The sequence below is a fragment of the Amblyomma mixtum genome, chromosome 4 (genome assembly GCF_055824585.1).
Source record: "Amblyomma mixtum isolate Tamu chromosome 4, ASM5582458v1, whole genome shotgun sequence".
NCBI lineage: Eukaryota > Metazoa > Arthropoda > Arachnida > Ixodida > Ixodidae > Amblyomma > Amblyomma mixtum.
Genome location: NC_143015.1, coordinates 21,797,382 through 21,817,659, shown reverse-complemented (window position 1 = coordinate 21,817,659; position 20,278 = coordinate 21,797,382). Strand labels below are relative to the sequence as shown.

Here is a 20,278-nt window from a genome sequence, read left to right as displayed (position 1 = left end):
TAACATTTTTTTGAGAGTTGAAAGTATGGGAGTAAAATGGAGCCCACTTACAACGGCCGCATATATAAAGAACGCTCGCGTATTCCGAACCCGGGCTGTGCTGCCGTCGCAATATGCATTAGGGCAATGGTAATTGGTCTCAGATGCGACGAACAACTGTGGCCGTACCGCTCGGTTATAGCGAACCAGGAGGCCTCGTATACTCGCTCTCGAAGTTGAAAAAAAAAACGCGCTTCCATCTATGCGCGGAGACCGAGGGCTACCTCTGAGCCCCACGACACCGTTCGGGAAGAGCATGTCGGCCCCAGAAAGCAAGCATTCAATTTACCGCCGGCTGGCTCCCATTGGGGAGCTGGTGGCCGCGAGGTTCGCTCGCCCACTGTTCTGTGCTGCAGGCAGACAGAGCAGCCGATAGAGCTTTGCACATGAATCGATGCAAAAACTTTATTTTCGTCAGAGAGCATGTGTGGACGATTCCGTGTTAGATGGCTATCAACCCATGGCTGTCGGCGACCTGGGTGGCCCACTCCACGGCCCTGGTCAGGACGACCGGGTCTGAGCTGGCCAACACGGCCTCCCACTGCTCGAGGGAAGGATCACGCATAATGTCCGCCGGCGGCGGTGCTATGCTGCAGCTCCATAATATGTGGTCATAGGTTGCAAATTCCTGACACCATTTATTTGCACTCCGGCTGAATGTCCGGGCAGATTTTGCTCAACACGTATGGGTTGAAGAAACATCTAGTCTGCAATCGTCGCCAGACGCATTCCTGCGCCTTCACCAATTGCTTATCCGGGGGTGGGTAAATCCTCCGCTCAAGTCTGAAATGGTTAGCAAAGTCATGAAAGGATGCCAGCCCATCTCTCGTGGACCTTCCCGGGACGTCCGGCTCACCTACTCGGCTGATGAAACCTCGAGCATTCATGTGAGTCGTCTCGTTCCCCGGGTTCCCAGAGTGTGCAGGTACCCAGACAATTTCCGCCTCCGTAGACCCTCGCCCCGTGGCCCGATTCAGCAATCGCGCCGCTGTGACAGATATTCTGCCCCTCACTAAATTTCGGATCGCTGTTTTTGAATCGCTGAAGATCAGGTCAGCATTACAAGTTATAGAGTGCTATCGCCGCTTCCTCTGCAGTTTCTGGGGAGCGGGTTTTGACTGATCCAGAGGCGATCAAGCGTCCCCGCCCGTCCACCACCGCAATTGCAAATGCATCCTTGTCCTTATACTCGGCGACATCTACATAGACTGCCCCGTTGTACTTCCCGTACTTAGCATGTAAAGCTTTGGCTCTTGCCTTCCTACGGTCCTCGTGATGTATTGGATGCATGTTCTTGGGCAAAGGTTTTATGTACAAGCCCTTGTGCATTTCCCGCCTCATCTGAATTTTCGTGTCACCGCCTGGAACGTCAACTCCAATGCCGATCCTTTCCAATATGTCTCTTCCTGCTTTTGTTTTTGAAAGCCTACCGAGCTGCATCACCAAGTGCGCTTCCCGTAGTTCTTCTAGGGTGTTGTGCGCCCCTAATCCCAGCAGTCTTTCGGTAGACGCATTGTGAGGCAACCCAAGGGCCGCTTTATACGCCTGCCTAATCATAGCCTGCACCTAGTACGCTGCTTTGGTCGCTGCTGGGCCAAAGGATGCCTTGAAAAAGGCAAAGAAGGTCCGGTCTTTTTGCTTGCCTCCTAAGCCCGCCGTCTTCTTTTGTAATTCTCGTGCACAAACTAGCCCATAGAATTCAAAAGGGTTGAAAATTGGGCGAGTTGGTACGAATTCACACTGGTGTGGCACCACAGGGACAGGGACAAAGACAGAGTGAGAACAACACAAGTGCTCACTAACAACTGACAAAATTTATTGAAAACACAAAAAATATATAGCCAAAACCTATGGTTACATGCACAGTCATAACAAGGTTACAAAGGTTAGAGACAAGAACACACGTTAAATCACGACGAATCTACCTGTTATCATGGTCCCTGTGGTGCCACACCAGTATGAATTAGCCCATAGAATGAAGAGTTCTCGGTGATGAGACACGTGCAGATTTGTGGCAACGCGTCTTTGATGCGTATATAGTTGGCCGAATGTGGCGTCGAATGAGTGCACGTTCGTCCAGACGACAACATCGCAGAGACGAGCTCTCACGAACCCGTTGTACGCGAACTACGAGCATTCTGCACGATTAATGCGGCAGGCACGCTTCGACCACGATTATTCCGCCCCTAAAGCAGACTGTTCGCAGCTACTGCGTGAACACGACTGCCCCGGAGGACCTGGAGAGCGCAGCCTTCTTTGGAAAAATGACGGTTTTCCGTGGGATAAACGCCTCTTTTGGCGGATTTTGTATTTTTGCCTGTGGTATGGTGAGTCCGTTTGCTATGGACGCCGGACACAACGAACGCAATCCGCATGACCTTGTGGTTCGCTATAAGCGGGCTCGACTGTAGAAGGCTTCTGCTAATAGAAAATGAGAGGGGGGCCATTATGATAATGGGACTGTACAGCCTTCGGCGGTCCCAGATGTCCGAGTTTCAATTCGATCCCGGCGCTTGCCCCGCACTGCTCTGTTTTCGCGAAAATACGTTTCTACAGAGGGATGATTTCCGGATTTCTGTCACGGGTATACGACCGTTAATAGCGCTAGTGGAATTTTCACTTGGCAACGCCAAATGAAGTCTGTCTGATTGCTCCTTCGTTACTTCTCCTTAAAAAAAATATGACAACACTCGAAGGAGGGTCGCCTTAACAGACCTTATTTCTTTGTTTTGTTTTCTTGCGTCAAAACCGGAAACAATAAAAAAAACCGGTTTCATCGTGTGACGCACGCGGTCGTATGACGCCGCCAAAAACTTCCAAACATCTGTCGGGTGCTCTGTGCAGTAGATGTTATAACGAGCATCTTTAAGGGAAGACGAACAGGCAATAAACAGCAATTAAAAGCGCTCGTCGCGTTTACGCGCTATTTTCTAGCATGCACATTCAGCATTTGGCCAAACTTTCCGCTCTTCAAAGGAGAAATCTGGGCTAGTTGGTTGTGATGCATTATAAACTAAAGACGCGCTTAAAACGTGGAGCGTAGTAAATTAGAGCTCGTCCTGTCTAATTCATTTTTATTTTGTCCACGTTTCAGGCGCTAGCCTTACATTCATAATGTTTCTGCTCTTATGAGTTAAATGGAAGGGCGTGGTAGCTGCCGTACAGCACGTGGACTCTAGGGCCGTGAGCGAAGGAATTAAAGAACGTGTGCGCGCGCTTTGTGACGTACATTGCGAATATTGCGACCAAGGTGGCGACTGAAAAAACTTTTATGCGCTAGTTTTGCTGCGCCTGTAGTTAGCACTGATGTAGTGGCAACGATGACGGGGCGCTTAGTGCCGTGTACTGTACTCGAAGGGAGAATTCGTTTCTTGCGTCAAGAATCATTTTTGTGGTATTCCAGGAAAGGCCGGTCAAGGGGATTAAAGTAATGAGGGCAGCAGCGTTGGCACAGGCACACACATTTAACGACTACAACGGGACCATCGAAAAGTTGTTGCAGTTTATCTGAGTTAAGAGTGTTTTGGCGAAATCGTACCGACGACGAAGACGCCTCCGGCCGACTCGCTCCGTCCGAAGCGAGACCTGCAAGAGCGGCTCCTTTTTCCAGCAAGAGGTGAGTCACGTGCTTAGTCACGGGGCCACAGCTGCCAAGGCGGCTGCAGCTGCGGCAGTGTATGTCACGTGGCTGCCACACCGCTCCTCCACCTGGAGGTCAAACTGCGGCGCCGATGACCTCGGCTTCACGAGGCCAGTAAAGCTTTCTCTTCAGGAATAAAAATCTACCACACGCTCCCTCGCACAGTGCGAGCACGTCAAAATCGCACGATCGAACGCTAAAAAGAACGAATAAAGCCACTCTGCGCGTTCTTAAAGGATAAGTAACTGTTTTCCAATAATAAACTCCAACACATGGTGTTCATTTCTCACTTAGAAAAGAGTGTCATCAAAACGATTGTCCTTTTGCTCACTGCATGGTTAGCGTGCCGTCGCACTGCGTCGTAGAAGCAGATATCGCCGCCGGAAGCTCTGCGATGATGATGCTAGTTATTGTTTCCTTGCACATGCTGGATCTGCTCTGGTAAATATCCACGGTGAAAAAAGCACAGTGGCTCACGTACGATCGCTGTCACAGCGTGGCTAGCGACGGTCGGTTGCTGCAGATGCGGCAACGGGACCGGCGCGAAGCCGACTGAGCCTCTCCCGAGCCCCGCTGTCTAATCCGCGGATGAGAACGATCTGTGGAGCGCCTCCTCTCTCGTCGCGTTCGATCTCATCCGGTCCACGTCAGTGCACGCGCTTTTGCACCCGCTCTTTCGTCTTCTGTCGTGCAGCTTAATTTTTATTGCGAAATCAATACTACGCTTATGAACGCCCTTTCGCGTAGCGGCGGCCGGTAGTCACGCTTGACTTTTAGAATGACCTCTGACGTCATACCAGGGTGAGAGATGGGCTATCATGCCGAGTCGTCGCGCAGCGGCGGCCCGTAGCCACGCGTGACATTTAGAATAACCTCTGACGTCATGCCATGCCTAGTGACGTCATAGCTTGACGTCATACAAGGGTGAGAGAGGGGCTACCAAGTCGAGTCGTCCCGCAGCGGCGGCCGGTAGCCACGCTGACATTTAGAATGACCTCTGACGTCATGCTATGCCTAGTGACGTCATAGCATGACGTCATACCAGGATGAGAGATGGGCTACCAAGTCGAGTTGTTGCGCAGCGGCGGTCGGTAGCCACGCGTCACCTGTAGACGCGGCGCACTGCGTTCCTTCTTTAGACGCGGCGCGCCGCGTTCCTTCCGTTAGAGGCGCTGCGCTCGCTTTCGCAAACTACCAGGCTCAGCCCCCGCCAATTTTTTATCTAGTGACCTGCTGCGCTCCTTGGTTTTTCTTTAGCATTTTTCAGCATCAAGTCTTTCGTCTTCTTGAATAGTGACAAGCGACCATTCGTAAAACATCACAGTCACCAGATGCTTATCAGGTAAAGAGAAATAGTGACATCAACTGCACCCTTGTGGCAGTGGCAGATTCGTTAGGGCGTGGGTTTGAGTCCCACTGAAACCAAACTTTCTTCAGTGTATTTCATTTTCGTGAGTTTTTAGTGGTGCTGACGGACAGAATTAGGACGGACAAAGATTTTACGGAGAAGGGAGCTGAAAATGAAGCCAAATTCCGCCAATCATTTGGCCTCGATTACTGTCGTTTTTGCCGTCTTTCCGTACTATACAGCTTCGATGTACAGCCTTTGCAAAAAGTTTGGAGCCCAGGGGGTTTTCTTTTGAGCCACACTGTGTCGTTCTTAATGGATCTCTAGTGGTCCAAATTTCCTGGACACGAGAAGATTTCTGGTACTGCCTCCTGCAGTAGGCAGGACTTCCATGAAAGCTCCTGGAGTCAAAATATAAAGCTTAGAAGTGAACCCCCTGGGCTCTAAACTTTTGACAAAGACTGTACAGTGCAAACTAATGCATCGAGTAAACGGCAAAACCCACCAGTATGTAACTAGGTGTTACCAAAAACGGCGCGGCTTTTTCAACGCACAACAGATAGTGCATTAAATATTTGTTTTTTAGGAACAGTAGTCAAGTCCATTTTCCAGTGTCGTAACAAAGGAACACTTAGGGATACGAATGGGAAAGAAGCAACGAGTAACAATGGAGCACTTAAGGATATGGATGGGAAAGAACCGACGAGTAAAACATAATTTTGGGACATGCAGGGTGATCATTTAAGTTCTTATTACTCTTTATTATGCCATGAATTGTTTGAAATGATATTATTCGTGTCTATAACGATGCCTGACCGCGGGAGCTAAACATATCCGTGTTTGAGCCTGTCCCTCTATATATCTCGAACAATAATATCGCGGCGCACGTCTCTGCACCTTCCGCGATTTAGCTTGCACTTGATTTTTTTCACTGCCCAGTACAGCTTCCACTCCAAAGGATGCAGCACCGCTGGTACCGCCGACGGCACAGAGAGTTCAGGAAGCTGGCGCATGCAATCTCCCGCTTCCTTCGCAGGCGCCCCTTTCCACGCTTCCATCGCGAACTCGCGAGGCGCGTAACGCAGAATATTCGTCCGCCTTGCGTACAGCCTCTCCCACCGATGCGACGAGTTGAGGGATGGTTCCGAATTCAATGCACGTCTGAAGTCGTCATCAATGATACGCTGGGCAATGTTACAGAGTTTGCTCTCGTCATTTAATTTTTACGCTCGGCCTAGCCCAGGAGTTACGTGACTTGTTTGCAAAAGTCTTGCGGCGCCTCGGAATGCACCGAATAGGCGAGAAGTGTTTCCCACCGCGGCGCACGTGGTGAGGCGAGGCCGATAACCGAACAGCGCGCTCGGTTTTTCTGCCGTGAACCAGAAAGACAGCGGCCGACTGCTTCAGTCAGCAAGCGACACTCTGCTTTCTCCTGCCTTTCTCCAGACTGCCTCGTGGAATTAACCGGTGATGAAATCACAAACCATCGGGAACCCCCCGCCACTCATACAAAAAGAAATCGCTATGAGCAACAGCGCAGAGACAGGGGAAGTACACGGGACTCTCTGTCCCATTTATTCACAGTCAGTATGTACCGACTAGCTGAACTCGCCGTGTTATTAAAAAATAACTCAACGCGCAGTTGCGAAACTGGGCACTGTGTTATAACAACCGCAGCTGTTCTGGGGCACTTGCGCCCTTCAGTATAGAGTTTGGGTTGTTATTAATTCGAGAGCATTATATGGCCCGCGGACACAGAAGCCCAGCGTAGCCCAAATAATGGTGGCGTTACAAAACTCTTGATCAGTTGAAAGTATATGACGTAATCAAAGCCGGGAAAATACAAAAAATTAACCAGTAATAGTCAGCACTAGTATGCAGAAGTGCGCGAACCACAAAGAAATCGAAAATAATTAGAATGGCATTGCAAAAGTATGCCAATGGAACTAAAGTAAACTGAAATACAGTCGGAATGAGTTCCATAAGTACCCCCTGTAATTTTTCTATACTTTTGATGCAAATTGAAGTAACGACATACGCGCTTGGATGCCTACCGTTTATTGCCGCGCATAAGTCGACGTTTTTTTTTTAAATGTCCTTCCAGAGTTGGGGGTCGACTTTTAATTGGAGTCGACGTATATGCGGAGTCCTAAAGTTGGCCTATATGAGGGGTCAAAAGTAATTTCGACCAAGTCGCGGATAATATCATCCCCATGCGCTCGTTATTCCATAATAGTTGTCAGACACGGTGCGAAAGTGGATCTCCTTAAAAAAACTTGAATTTAATTGAGTTATGCACCAAAGATTTGTTTTAATACGATAGCGACTTTTTATCCACAAACCAGAAGCAGCAGTGGCTCATAAGATGATGATCGCGACTGTGTCCTCACAAGCGATGATGAGTCCGAGCTGTCTCGTGAACAAATAAATGTTTCTTTATGGCTCGGCCGTCTGAAAAACTTTTTGGGCGAGCTAGGACCGCAGGGTGTGCAGCGTCGACCTAAATTCGGAGTGTACCTTTTTTTTTTTACCCAAAGGGGGCCGCGAGTTGGGGGTCGACTTATAATCGGCAATATACGGTACTTTCACAAACGGATCCTGGCAGCGACTGCGCTGCGCATCTGCGGTCATGTTCACCCAGCATCGTTGGGTGAAATAACTGCGCTGCGTTAACGCATTACTGGTCATCACTTGTGCACCTACAGCAGGTTAATAAAGGGGCGCAACGGATTAAAGAGCAATGTAACAGCGTTAAGGGTGCCTGTCTGCAGAAAATCCAATGGAAAATCCGAATTTGTCAGTGGGCTCTGACGTCAGAACCGCATGACCTCCTCGCACCCCACAAGGATCACACAGAAAAGCTGTGACCACGACGCTGCACGATTTCCCATTGCTTCGGATGGCATCATTGCACCGCTATTACGTAGTGCCTCTGAAAATAAATTGCGCTGAAGAGAATAGTGCAGCCTTGATTCGAACCCATTCCCGGCGGGTGGTCAGCCAGCCGCGCTACCACAGGACCGCTGAACGGAAACATTAACGCTAAGCGTCATGCCCTCAAGGCGAAGCCTAGGTGTGCGCCAATTTTTTTTTCGTTTACAATGAAATTTGTGTGAATGATGGGCAAATGTGTCGGCACAAAAGAATGATCCTCTGGTTCTCAATTTTTCATAAAATGGTGTAGCTTTATTGGAAAAATAACGGGTGTATCACAAGAGGTCGAAAACTTGGGTTTTTGGACTTCAAATAGTCATAAGGTTGGATTCGCACGGAACGAGGCAGAAAATTTTTTGAAACCGCAATCTTTTTCTGTAACTGTAAAGAAACTTTTTTAAGCCGTTCCAATATGACCCCAAAAAACTCGATAACATTGCAGAAAAAGGTATGCGTTTCAAGAAGGACATCTTTTAGTACAAAAATGAGACAACATGAAATAAAAGCGTAACGCAATTCTTTGATATTCAGTGCCCCTTTTTTACTCTCTGAGAAAACTTCTATACTGGTAAGTTTTCTTTAGTTCCGTGTCGAACCTTATGGAATCTGAAAAATAGCCAACTTTCATTCGCACTAAAATAATGCTATTGCAGCTCACTTTCACTAAAATTTTCGAAAAAGCCTCTATAGTTCCTGAAAATTTTAGAGCAGGAATAATCTCATTCAAGAGTTTCGAATCTCTGAAATGAAATGCTTAATTCAGGACACATTTCGTTCAGTTAGCGTTACTAATTATTGTCCATTAAGTAGAGTAACGGTCACAAATTCGACTTCGAACTGACATCGTGGGGTTGAATTTTACTTAGCACAATGGCAGTCTCATAAAAAGCTTTCCAAATACGTTTTTGCTAGGTAGCTGTTAATAAATGAAAACACCAAAAAGTAAGACAGCTAAAACAGGACTTGTCAGCCTGTATTGTCAAGGTTATGACGAGAAACTGCAAATTATGAAGAATGCTTGTAAATTGAAAGTTGCCAATAAACAAAACGACTATTGGCGAGATACGCTCAAGAAGCGCAAGCTTTTGTGGGCGAGTGCTTCAGGAAAAAGACAGCAAGAAAGGAAAGTCAAAGCTGTGTATATACAGCGACCTTTTTTGGGGGCATGGCACCAAAAACTCTACAGTGATAATTGGAAAGCGCAGCTATGCTAAGAAAGAAGTCAGGGTTTCGTCAAGACACAATTGGGCGGCTTTTACCCGTCACCCCCTTTTCTCCACGAGAGAAAATAAAGTTTGACTTCATTCGACTGACTTCACTCCCGTGATAATGACAATGCCGTAATATGACGAGCCAGGGCGGCCGCAGGCAACCACTGAAGAGGAAATAAGCCTGGATATGCAAGCTAAAAGCTGCAGTTATACTTTGTTTGACGTCATGGCTGTCGCAGTTCACGCACAATGCACTGGGAGCACCACGATAACGGCAAGCGCATTATATAGCCATTCTTCCGCATGCGTAATAACTGGTAAACACCCGGCTGCAACGAAAGGTCAAACGGTGGCGAGGAGGCTACCGCGCAGTAGAAGCGGGGGTGAGGAGGCAGCGCGCATGCGCAGTAGCGCGGCTGCACCGAACGGTCAGGCGGCGGCGATGGCTGCGGCCACAAGCGCCGCGCGTGACATCACTCGGTTTCGCGCATGCGCAGAACTCGCCATTCGGTTTCACGGCTTAAGCCTGTTTCACATGCAAGCGAATATGCTAGCGAAACCTGCCGCCGCGACGGAAAAACCTGTTTTGAGTCGTCGCTGCGATGAGCGGCGAGGTTTCAACAAGTTGGAAATTTTCGCGGCGACGCGCCGCTCAATCGCTTGCATGTGAACCGGCCTTTACGCGGAGCTCGGCTACGACCCTCGTAGGGAAGCTTTTCACTTCAAAAGATGGCTGTGGCTAAAGTGCGAGAAGTGCTTGCTTTAATGGCGTAGCAGGAGCCAAGGTCACCGGGATACCACATTTCACCTTCAAGTGGTGGAGCGGGAGGGGTGTGTCTGTCACGTGAGTGACCACGCCCTCGACCGCGCCCTAGAACGAAGTTTGACAGGGAATGAAGGGGGTACAAAAAGTGTTCAGATACGTGGACAATTTTTTAGTGGTTTTTAAAAAACTGGACGACGTGACCTACACCGATGCTGTAAGCAGTGTTTTAGAGATATTTAAAGAGAATGGGAGGGGACTGGTTTTCACGCATGAGATGCCTTTGCAGGGATGTTTACAGTTTTTATACCTGAATCTTACGTTTGGAGAAGAACATGTTCGTTGGCAGTACGTCCTTCGAGCTAGAAAGGAGCTGCTACCGCATGCTTCAGCTCAGTCTAAGACAGTTAAACGCGCTATTGCTAACGTTTGCCTCGAATCTGCACTCGTGAAGTCGTGTCAGCATGGAATGCAAGGGAGCTTTGATACGCAAGTGGATCGATTAGTGGGGGCCGGGTTCCCAAGCTCGGTAATCACAGGTGTTGCTGAAGCTCTCCTAGAAAAAGTCAAGGGCGCCATGTTCGAGCGGCCTTCAGAGCGAAGAAAGCAAGACGCGAAACCTGAAATTGTTCCGTACGTGCACAGGGTTGCCCACAACGTAAAAAAAAGGTGGCAAACAGATATGGCGTGCCTGCCGTCTTTTCGGCTGCACGGAAGCTAGCACAGATCTGTGCACGCGTAGCGAGCGATGGGAAGAGGAATGGCTGCGGTAAAAAACATGGGAAGCACTTTGTGAAGTGCTGCACCAGCGTAGTCTATGAAATACCGCTGACCTGCGGCAAGGCCTATGTGGGCCAAACAGGCAGGGGCACCAATGACCGTGCAGCGGAGCACGCGCGCTCGCTCAAAGAAGTAGGAGGTGCGCATGTGCCCAAACACTGCGCAGAGTGCAAGGTGTGTCACCTAGCGGCAGAGCATAGGGCGGGGAAAATTGTGAGCTTTGCAAAAAGTGTGAACCACGACTTGATGGGATAAGGATTCTGGGCAGGAGTGGTGATGGTAAGGCACGGGAGGTTTTGGAGGCGTACGACATAAGCAAAAGAGGAAAAAGTTGTGTCAGCGATACTCCTGTGAACCTTTTTAAGGTTACTTACTGCGCATGCCTACGCTTTTGTTTATTTGCTTGCTTTTCAGAGATTAAACTCACATGAAGTGAGCGCTTGTCCTACGTCGTTCTTGAGCTGTGTGTGTGTGTTTTTCGGCGCTACTGTGTTTTTCATTTTCGAGCACAATTAACCATCTAGCCCCAAATAGAAGTCCTTCTAAAGCATAACGGCGCCTTAATAAAATACATAATAATAATACTTACATAATACATAATAATAATACTTGTTTGGTTTATTGGCTTATTGGGGTATAACATCCGAATGCGACTCGGGCTATGAGGGACGCCGTAGTTAGGGGCTCCGGAAATTTCGACCGCCTGGGGTTCTTCAACGTGCACTGATATCGCACAGTACACGAGCCTCTAGAATTTCGCCTTCATTGAAATTCGGCCGCAGCTACACGGGCCTCTAGAATTTCGCCTTCATTGAAATTCGGCCGCAGCGGCCGGGATCGAACTCGCATCCTTCGGGTCAGCACCCGAGCGCCGTCTTACACTTGTATATCCAGGCATGCCTGAACTATGCCACATCAAATTCTTGCTGAACCAACTATACGTCGCGCTGACACTGCCTTAATCGCTGCCTTCTTGTCTTCGCCCGGAACTCCCTAGCCCCCTCACAATATGTATTATAATTATCAGTGCCCGTACCGCTGTTAACAAATCTGACTATATTGAAACTGCTATCTTTGGCTATAATCCAGTGCAGAAGTACTGAAGTTCGGGCCTGCTGTCGTTGTCACATAATGCAGGAATTTGTCGCAGCGTGAACGAAACGGGCACAACGGGAGAAGTGCCACGACAGCGTGCAGCTGTCTTCCTGTCGTGATTGTTCTCTCTCGTTGTCCCCGTTTCGTTCGCGCTGCGACAAATTCTTTCATTGTGCTATAATCCGCGTATCGCTATGCACACGTTTCCCGAATTCTTAACGTGTTTAGTCGTGACAGATCAACTAGAGGAGGCTGCACTGGTGAAAAAAAAAATATTCACGGTTAAAGAGTACAGGAAGACGAAGAGAAGAAGGCGACAACACGACACAAGTGTCGTGTTGTCGTCTTCTTCTCTTTGTCCTTCTGCGATCGTCAACCATGAATGCGTACCGACAAGCCGAACTTCTTACGTTAACGCAAAACAAATATGCAAGCCGCTGCGTTGCATCAGGCTAGTAAAACTTATTTTTGGGGTAGTTGGTAAAGCCAAGCTTTCAGGGGAACCAGCGCTTAAAAGGACAACGGACATGGACGACACGGACAGCGGTGCTGAAATAAATTTCAAAGTTGAGAAGCCCTGTCCGTGTTGTCCTTCTTCTTCCTTGTCCGTTGTCCCTTTTTTGCGCTGGTTCCTCTGAAATCAGGGTAGTGATATAAAAACTTTACCCTAAAGGCGGTCGGAATATTTTTAGACGTCAGGAAAGAATACAACCTTGTTCCACAATGCAAGTTGACTGTAAACCTTCGATTTATCAACCTTCTTTTTTATTATTGATTCGCTTTCTTCGTACCTCACAAACTTAAAGCAGTTTGTTAGCACTAGCACTCATTATTCCCATGAAATCCCACTTACGTCAGGTGTGCCCCAAGGCAGTGTTTAAGGCTTTAATTGGTTTTAATATATAACAATGACTCTATAATATATAACAAGGCGCACGACGAGTCCAACAATTCACGCTTTAATCGCGTTCGCTGCTCTTCAAAGTTGGGACGAGCATTCCGGCCGATTTGAACACAAAAAGTGGCGCTATTTTTACAATATCGACGCAGGTCAGGAATTGTGCGCGCTAGGCACGCTCCCTCATCCTTCAAGCTCCGCTGAGTGGCCTACGTTTCGCCGACGCTTTGCAGTGTCTCTGAACAACGCAGCTGCTGTCGCGAGCTGCCGCAGGGACCTGAGCAGAATTATCCCCGGAGAATCAGCAATAACGCGTTAGTGTCTAAGGCCGGGTCATTTTCCTTGTTTCGCCGCGGCGCTTCCATAAGTGGAGCCAAAATGAGAGTCGCTCAACTCGAGCCCCAGCAACTGGAAGCAGACACAGAGGGCGGCATTGATTCGCCTTCTTCTTTAAAAGTCCACCAATTTCAGTGCCGAACTGAATCATAAAAAATTTTTTTTTTTCCCTCATCGTATTTGAATATAATGTTCTCGAAGCAAATATTGGGCTCGCTCCAATGGTTGTCCCCAAAACTGTTTCATAGCTCTGTGCTGCTCGCTTTTTGCGCGCGCCTTTTTTTGGGGGGGGCGCAGTTTTGTATATTGTTATTGATATTGTTATGATTCGTCTTCCCTTTCTAGTTGCACTGCATGACGTGTTCTGCAATAATTTTGTTCTTTTCCTATGAGGCCTATTTACTGGTGCATCCTAGCCCCCGGCTGGACTACCAGTCAATCTAAATAGTTATGAAGGAGTTTGAATCCAGTTGCGGGCGGAAATTGTCTCTTGTTGAAATTACATTTTAGCAGGAATAAGTACGTGTCTTTCTGCCATAGCAAGAAAGATATAGCCAGGAAGATGCACAAAGTCGATTTTCAGTAGGACAACAGTTTCAGTGAAGTCCTGCTCAGTGACGCTAACTTCAATGCCCTTCAATAAAACTTCGGTTGGGCCTAGTTGGTGCACGTTGTTGTGAAGGAGTAGGTTGCGCAAACACGGGACGAACCACAAAGAAAAGACACAGATACACACAGAAGCGCACTAACAACGTAGTTCTTGCCGCAATTGCGCACCGCGATTCGACGAGACCGTGACATTTGGCAAAAGCAAAAATGAACACGCGCGGCTGGCTTTGGAAGCTTTCCACATAAAGGAAAACGCTGTAGACTGTATCAGTGACACGTCCGTGGCTCTGTACGTAGCCGAAATCAATTTTTTGCGTTCGCGTCTGCGTTAACAGCCCTTGGCACGACTTTTGTGGTTAAAGATTACGTTTGAGCATACATGGTCAGGTGTATAAGTATGCTTTCCCAAGAAGAAAAAAACAGTTGTTAGTGAGTTTTTAGTGTGCTTGTGTGTGTCTCTGTGTCTTTTCTTTGTGGTTCGTACCGTGTTTGCGCAACCTACACCTTCACAATAACTTCAAGGCATCCGTCGCTTGTAGGGTGGCCTCCAGAAGAAAAACCAATGAGAAAAGAAACTCACGCCGCAGACACCCTGCAGCCAAAAGCGGGGAAAAAACGTCCGCGAAAAGGAAGTGCCCATTGGAATCGGTTTTTCCGCCAGCTCGAACCGCACATAAGCCACGAGGAGACACGGTTCTAAGCCCGCGCGAACAAGCTCACCCTAGACGCTGTTAATGGGGCACATACACGAAGCTACGGGCACTCCTTCGTAATTCCCTTCGGAAAATGTCCTTCTGGAGCTCATTTGCGTTCGTCACTCACGCATTACGCTGCACTGCGACTGCGCGTTTGTACGCCTGTTTCCTTGCAGCTCAGTCTTTATGATGCTCCAATCAGAGCCAGCGGACAGTGAATCATGACTCAATCCTTTTGCTAGCCCTCTCGGAGAGTGAACGCGCGAACGCGGTGTGCATGACCGCTTCACCAGGTAATTTAAAAATGAATGAAAGTTGGAGAAGGGCAAAGGAAATAAATTGTATAAAAACAGCACGACATGAAAGAGAGAGAGATAAAGAGGAAGACGAGAGAAAGGGATGTCGACGAGAAGAGCGTGCCGGAAGGCAAAAAAAAAAAGAAAAAATCTACTGAGAGCGAGTCTGCAAGAAGAGAAAAGAAGTAAGTGTTCTTCCCTGGTGTGAGAAATGAGGCACAGAAATAAAGGCCCAGAAAGCATTGCTTTTACGCATAACCAGAAAGAAAAATCCGTTTCATACCTGCTATTTTATTAATCGCGTTTCAGGTGAAGTGCCAAGTTACAAATATCTCGTGTCTGTGTTAAACTCGCAACTTAAATGGAACGACCGCATCGGACACATAAGATCATCAGCACTACGCAAACTTATCTTTCTTCGCGATAAACTCAGGGGGTCCACAGAGCAGGTAAAAAAAAAATAGCGTATAAAACTGTCATAAGACCAAGGCTTGATGATTGGTTTGGTTTATTGGGTTTAACGTCCGAAAGCGACTCAGGCTATGAGGGACGCCGTAGTGAAGGGCTCCGGAAATTTCGACCACATGGGGTTCTCTAACGTGCACTGACACCGCACAGTACACGGGCCTCTAGAATTTCGCCTCCATATTAAATTCTACCACCACGGCCGGGATCGAACCCGCGTCTTTCGGATCAGCTGCCGAGCACCATTACCACGAAGCGGCCCTTATCATTTGGGATCCCCTCATGGGTGCACATAGCGGCAAATTACAAGCCTATAGCGCTCGCTTAAGAAGCTTGAATATGCTGCAGTCATTTGGGATCCCCATACAGAAAAAAGGACATAAAACTTGAAAAAGTCCAGAAACATGCCGCACGTTTTGTTTATAATGGGTCCAAAATAAATGATTCCCCATCTTTATTAACGACGGCAAATAACACCCCACCACCCTTTGTAAGACTATCGTTCCTCCAACTATCTTTCCTCCAGTTTGCGGCAGACTCGTCATTGCTCCCGATCCATACGTACAGTTTTCAGAAACGCGTCGAACTCGTCATCACCATGATCATTGCTTAGCGCTATACTTCGTGAAAACTAACACATTTAAGTTTCCTTTTTTTTTTCTTCGGCGGTTACCAACTGGAATGCCGCGCCTTAGAGCGTGATATACGCTGGTGACTTTATGAAGGCACTTCATGATGTATTTTAGATAGTGTATAGGTGTATTCTTCAATTTTATTTGTCGCGCATTTTTTTTACCGCTGACTGATTGCTATTGTAATATCTTTGCAGCATCCCTTCGTCTACCTAAGCAAAAGGTCTGCAGTATTGTCTAAATAAATAAAAGCTCAACTAATGCGTAGATCAGAGCAGAGGGTGAGACGATGAAAACATTGGAAAGAGGGCGACGGCAGCCTGCGAAGACAGAGAGAGAGAGAGACATAGGGAAGAGAAAATAAAATTCTCATAAAATAGGCGTGTGACCAGAACCACATAACTATGTGTGGATTTTGTGAAATGTGGAGAACAGAACCATGAGCCGCTAACATTGCGGTGGCTGGCAAGATGACTGCGGTTTGCGGAGGATAGGTTTAATTGTACGTAACTGCGAACCTACTGAAAGATGCAGTCGGGAGGATATTGGTGACGCGAGCAGTTTCAGCGCCAGTTCTACGAATTGAAGCGATGTCCATCCATTCCCCACAAATATCTCCCAGTATTTACAAGATTATCACACAACAGAGTAAGAGTACTTTCAACCTTGAAAATAATGAGCGCTTCATACTTAAGGACACGACTTGAGCTGTGAGTGCCTGTGACAAGGATCCAAGAAGTCGCGTAAGCCTGTTTCGCGGAGAATAATGGTATTGATCGAAAAATAAAACGTGCACTCGCGGAAAAGAAAAGTTTGGAGGTTTCAGTATCCTCACAAGAGCCCCTTTCACAATGAAATGAAGGTACGAGTGCGGATCGTTCTTTGTCAACAAGCCACCCGACATCACATCCCTGCCTGCCCTGCGCTGCTGCAGCCCCCTATCCTCACCAACTCACCCGCCCACATGAGTTTGTTTTGCCTTCACTTGGAGTCTACTACTTCGCACTAAGGGAGCTCCGGATGACATGTCCTGCGCATCACTTTATTTCAGCTAGTAAGCTGTCTGTCAGCTAGAACTATCGCTTAGGCACTCCTAAGGGCACACAAGCGTTAACGATATTGGGATCTTCAGCACCTTTTGGGCAAGGGTGCTTTTCAATCGATAAGAAATGCAACTCGATGGAAGCAGCAGAAAGAGACGCTTACGGATTGTCGTCGGCTGTCAGAAAGCGGCGAATTCCAAGCTCAGCGGAGCCCAGGTGGTTCCTTCTTCGGAGAGCAGCGGCGGCTACGCTCGCCGAGGTCGACTTCACCTGCGCTTTTGGTCGCGCAGACGTGTGCGCTTGTCCCGGGGGAAAAGTTCGCTATCCGGTATTTTAAAGCCCTTTCTTTCTCCGCCGCCCCCTTCCCCGCAGGCCGGGCCCTGTCCGGCCGCCACGGTTGCCAGCAGCTTTCCGGCTGCTGTTTTCCCCCCTCCCTCCCGGGGAAACGGAAAGCGCAAGGCGCTTCCACCGCATTACTGAGAAAGCACAAAACAAGGAGCAGCAGCTTACCCGCGCGCCATGTTCGACGTAGCGGGGAATTCTCTGTTTGCGCTGCCCGGTGAAAGAGCCCTCCTCGGCGGAGTTGTTGTCGCCCTTTTCTCGGCATCGTTCCACTCGTGCTTCGCCGTACGAAGCGGCTTACACGCGCGACAATGCCACGTCGCCCAAGGGCGTGACGCTCGTTAGGGACAGCGCAGTGGTGGTTGACTGGCCGCCGGCATCGTTCGTTTTCTGGGATAAACAGGCCTCGCTTGCTGAGAGAGGGAAATCTACGAGTGACTGTGTCTCATGTCACAAAATTCATTGCGTAAGTCCCAATGCTAACACTGTGACGCCAACTGCGCTGAGACAAGTTTCTTCCTGAACAGGTGAAGACAGATCGCTTGACTTCAAAGCCTCGTGATGGGGGACTTCAGCTGGCCCGGATCTCTCTGCGCAGATAATCCCTCCTCCGAAAGCCCTTTCCCATCAGCTGCGGACAACATCCTCTGCCCGCCGACTCGTATCGGATTCCGTTGATGATGAGTGGGTACATTTAGCAGGCTAGCACTGAGAATCCCACTCGCCGATTTCACCACTGTTTGTTCGGTGACGCGGGTTCTCCGGGAAGAAGAGCTTGGGTCCCATAAGCGACACCGGTGACAGCGGCTGCCATCGCTGGCCAATGAATGGCGCATCCCTTAACCGCTGCACCACTCCGCCACTGCGCCAGGAACGGTATGAGTACTCTCAGCGATCTATGAATGCAAAGTTGAGGGCTTTGCTCAGGACGAACTGGCGGGCTAGTTGGTTACAAATCTCAAAAATTTTAACGAGCGCACGAGAATGAAACGAGGACTGAAAGAAGACACACACCACAAAGCGCCGTTTTGTGGTGTGCTTTGTGGCGTGTGTCTTCTTTCAGCCCTCGTTTCATTCTCGTGCGCTCGTTAAAATTTGTGAGAAAGTTGAGGACGACTAATTCCGCATATGTGAGCATTAACCCATTAGGTGAGAGCACCTTCCCTGCTCACCCATCCCACGTCTTCGAGGGGAGCTGCGACGCATAAGACGAAGGTTAAGGGTCCCATCCAGCTTGAGGGCGCTAGCACTGCGGCCCCCGCTCACAGATTTCGCCGCTCTTTGTGTGAAGCCTGCTTGGCCTAAAGAAACGAGCCTCGAACCGGAACCAAACCCAAAGTGAAAACCGAAAGGCTAGCGTCGCATTTGGCGTATCCACGGTAAATCGTCCGCCATTTTGTTCAATCGCTGGATCGGATTTACATTATGAAAGGGAACAGTCGTTTCGCACGCAACAGAAAATAAATTACACTGCAAATGAAAATGTGTCATGGGTATTATCTAATTATAATTCCTCTCGCAGTGCGCGAGTGCAACAAACTTGATCCAGTAATTGCACAACAGAGCTCGCCTGATAAGTTTACTCAATTGTAGAAGAAGCGCTATTGTGGCCAAACGCGGAGTAAAACTACTGTATGATATATGTGTCGTTATTACATTGATCATTTTGCTTTCAGTGTTTGGTTTTTCATTTCTTGCATGTATTTTATGATCGTAATTTTACAAATTGTGTACTTACCATTGTTATACATGTATTCTGAAACACAGTAAGGATTCTGTGTTGCCTCTTCAATTCCTTGTACACTCGCCGTCCCTCATAGTCTGAGTTGCTTCCGGACGTTAAACCCCAATAAACCAAAGGCGACTTTGTCAAAAAAATTTAATTCCTTCAAATCTAGAGCATAATGGTCCATGCTTGTTGGTGCACAGAGCAATTCGCAAAATCACAATTAGGCTGCACATATGTATTCAAGGATGCATTAATTTGGAGGCCAATGAATATTTTTTTTCGTGAATATTGCCTTCCATTTACTTTTGACGGCACCTGTACATATCCTTAGACACGTCCTTTAATAATGGGACCATGCAGTCGATTGTGCCGCTCTATCTCTGGTATAATTCTTTGTTACCAATACTGTAAAAAAAAAATTTTGTTGTACCCACCCCTGTTACAATCCCTCTGGGAATTTACACTATATTTAAATACAAAATAATTAAATAAAGAGCGTCTTTTTCACTCGCATCCTTATGAAGTAATGTTTCAGCGCGGATAACTTGCTCCCTTACTTCTCCGGCACACAGGGGAAGGGGTCCGCTTCTAAGCTGCGCAGCTCCCCTCGAGAACATAAACTTTGCACGGGTGAGCACGAAAGGTCCTCTCACTTTCACAAGGGTCGGAGCGCTGACGACGAAAAGTGAGCCACTCTGCCACGCTCGGAAGTAAGCCGCGATGGTGAACTGTCTATCAGTGGCAAACGCATCACGTCGTCACTCGCTTTTGTAGCTTCAACGAGTGGTAGCTGCTCATTGGTGAGACTGCTGAGTAAAGAACCACAAGTGGTCCGAGCCCTCTTTTTCTCTTTTTTCTTTCACTCCCTCCTCCAACCTTTCACTCAAGATTTCAAAAATTCTCTCACGCGCGTGGTAGAGTTGTCGCCAAAGAAGGGAAGCAGTTATTGCCTGTTTCCTTTCCTGATAAGCAACTCCTATTATTTTTATTATAATTTACTTACCTTTACTTTTTAAAAATACAATATAGCTTATTTATAGCCTATTTATAAATTCTAGCAGTTCTCAGATAATGAGAGCAAAACTTAGTCTTTGGTAAATTATCTCAGAGTTATGAACTCTAATAAATGTTCTTTGTTCGATTCTTTTCTTCAGCCTCCGCCAGCAGTAGCAGATGCTTTCAACAGGCACTTTGTTGAAGCGTCGCCAAGGGCTGTTACTCTATCTACTAATTCTAGTTCGTTAAAGGGACACTGAGGAGAAATTGAAGTTGGCTTGTATCGACAGAATACCAGCTCCTGATTACAAAAACGCCACTCATACTGACAACAAAGCTCTCGTAACGTAGAAAAGAGCAATAACCAAAATACAGGTATCGCCGCCACAGGCCAAACTCGCAAGTACTAGCGTCGTGACGTCGTAAG

The 20,278-nt window shown here is 47.9% G+C and overlaps 1 protein-coding gene across 1 annotated transcript in view; it reads right to left on the bottom strand.

Annotated features, from left to right (window-relative positions):
• LOC149345843 (uncharacterized) overlaps positions 1–17,106 on the bottom strand; it is a 52,243-nt gene extending 35,137 nt beyond the window's left edge. Inside the window, exon 1 of the mRNA XM_089586244.1 lies at positions 16,948–17,106. The gene's annotated coding sequence lies outside the window, so the exon portion shown is untranslated. The remainder of the gene's footprint in view (positions 1–16,947) is intronic.
• Positions 17,107–20,278: the final 3,172 nt, after the last annotated feature.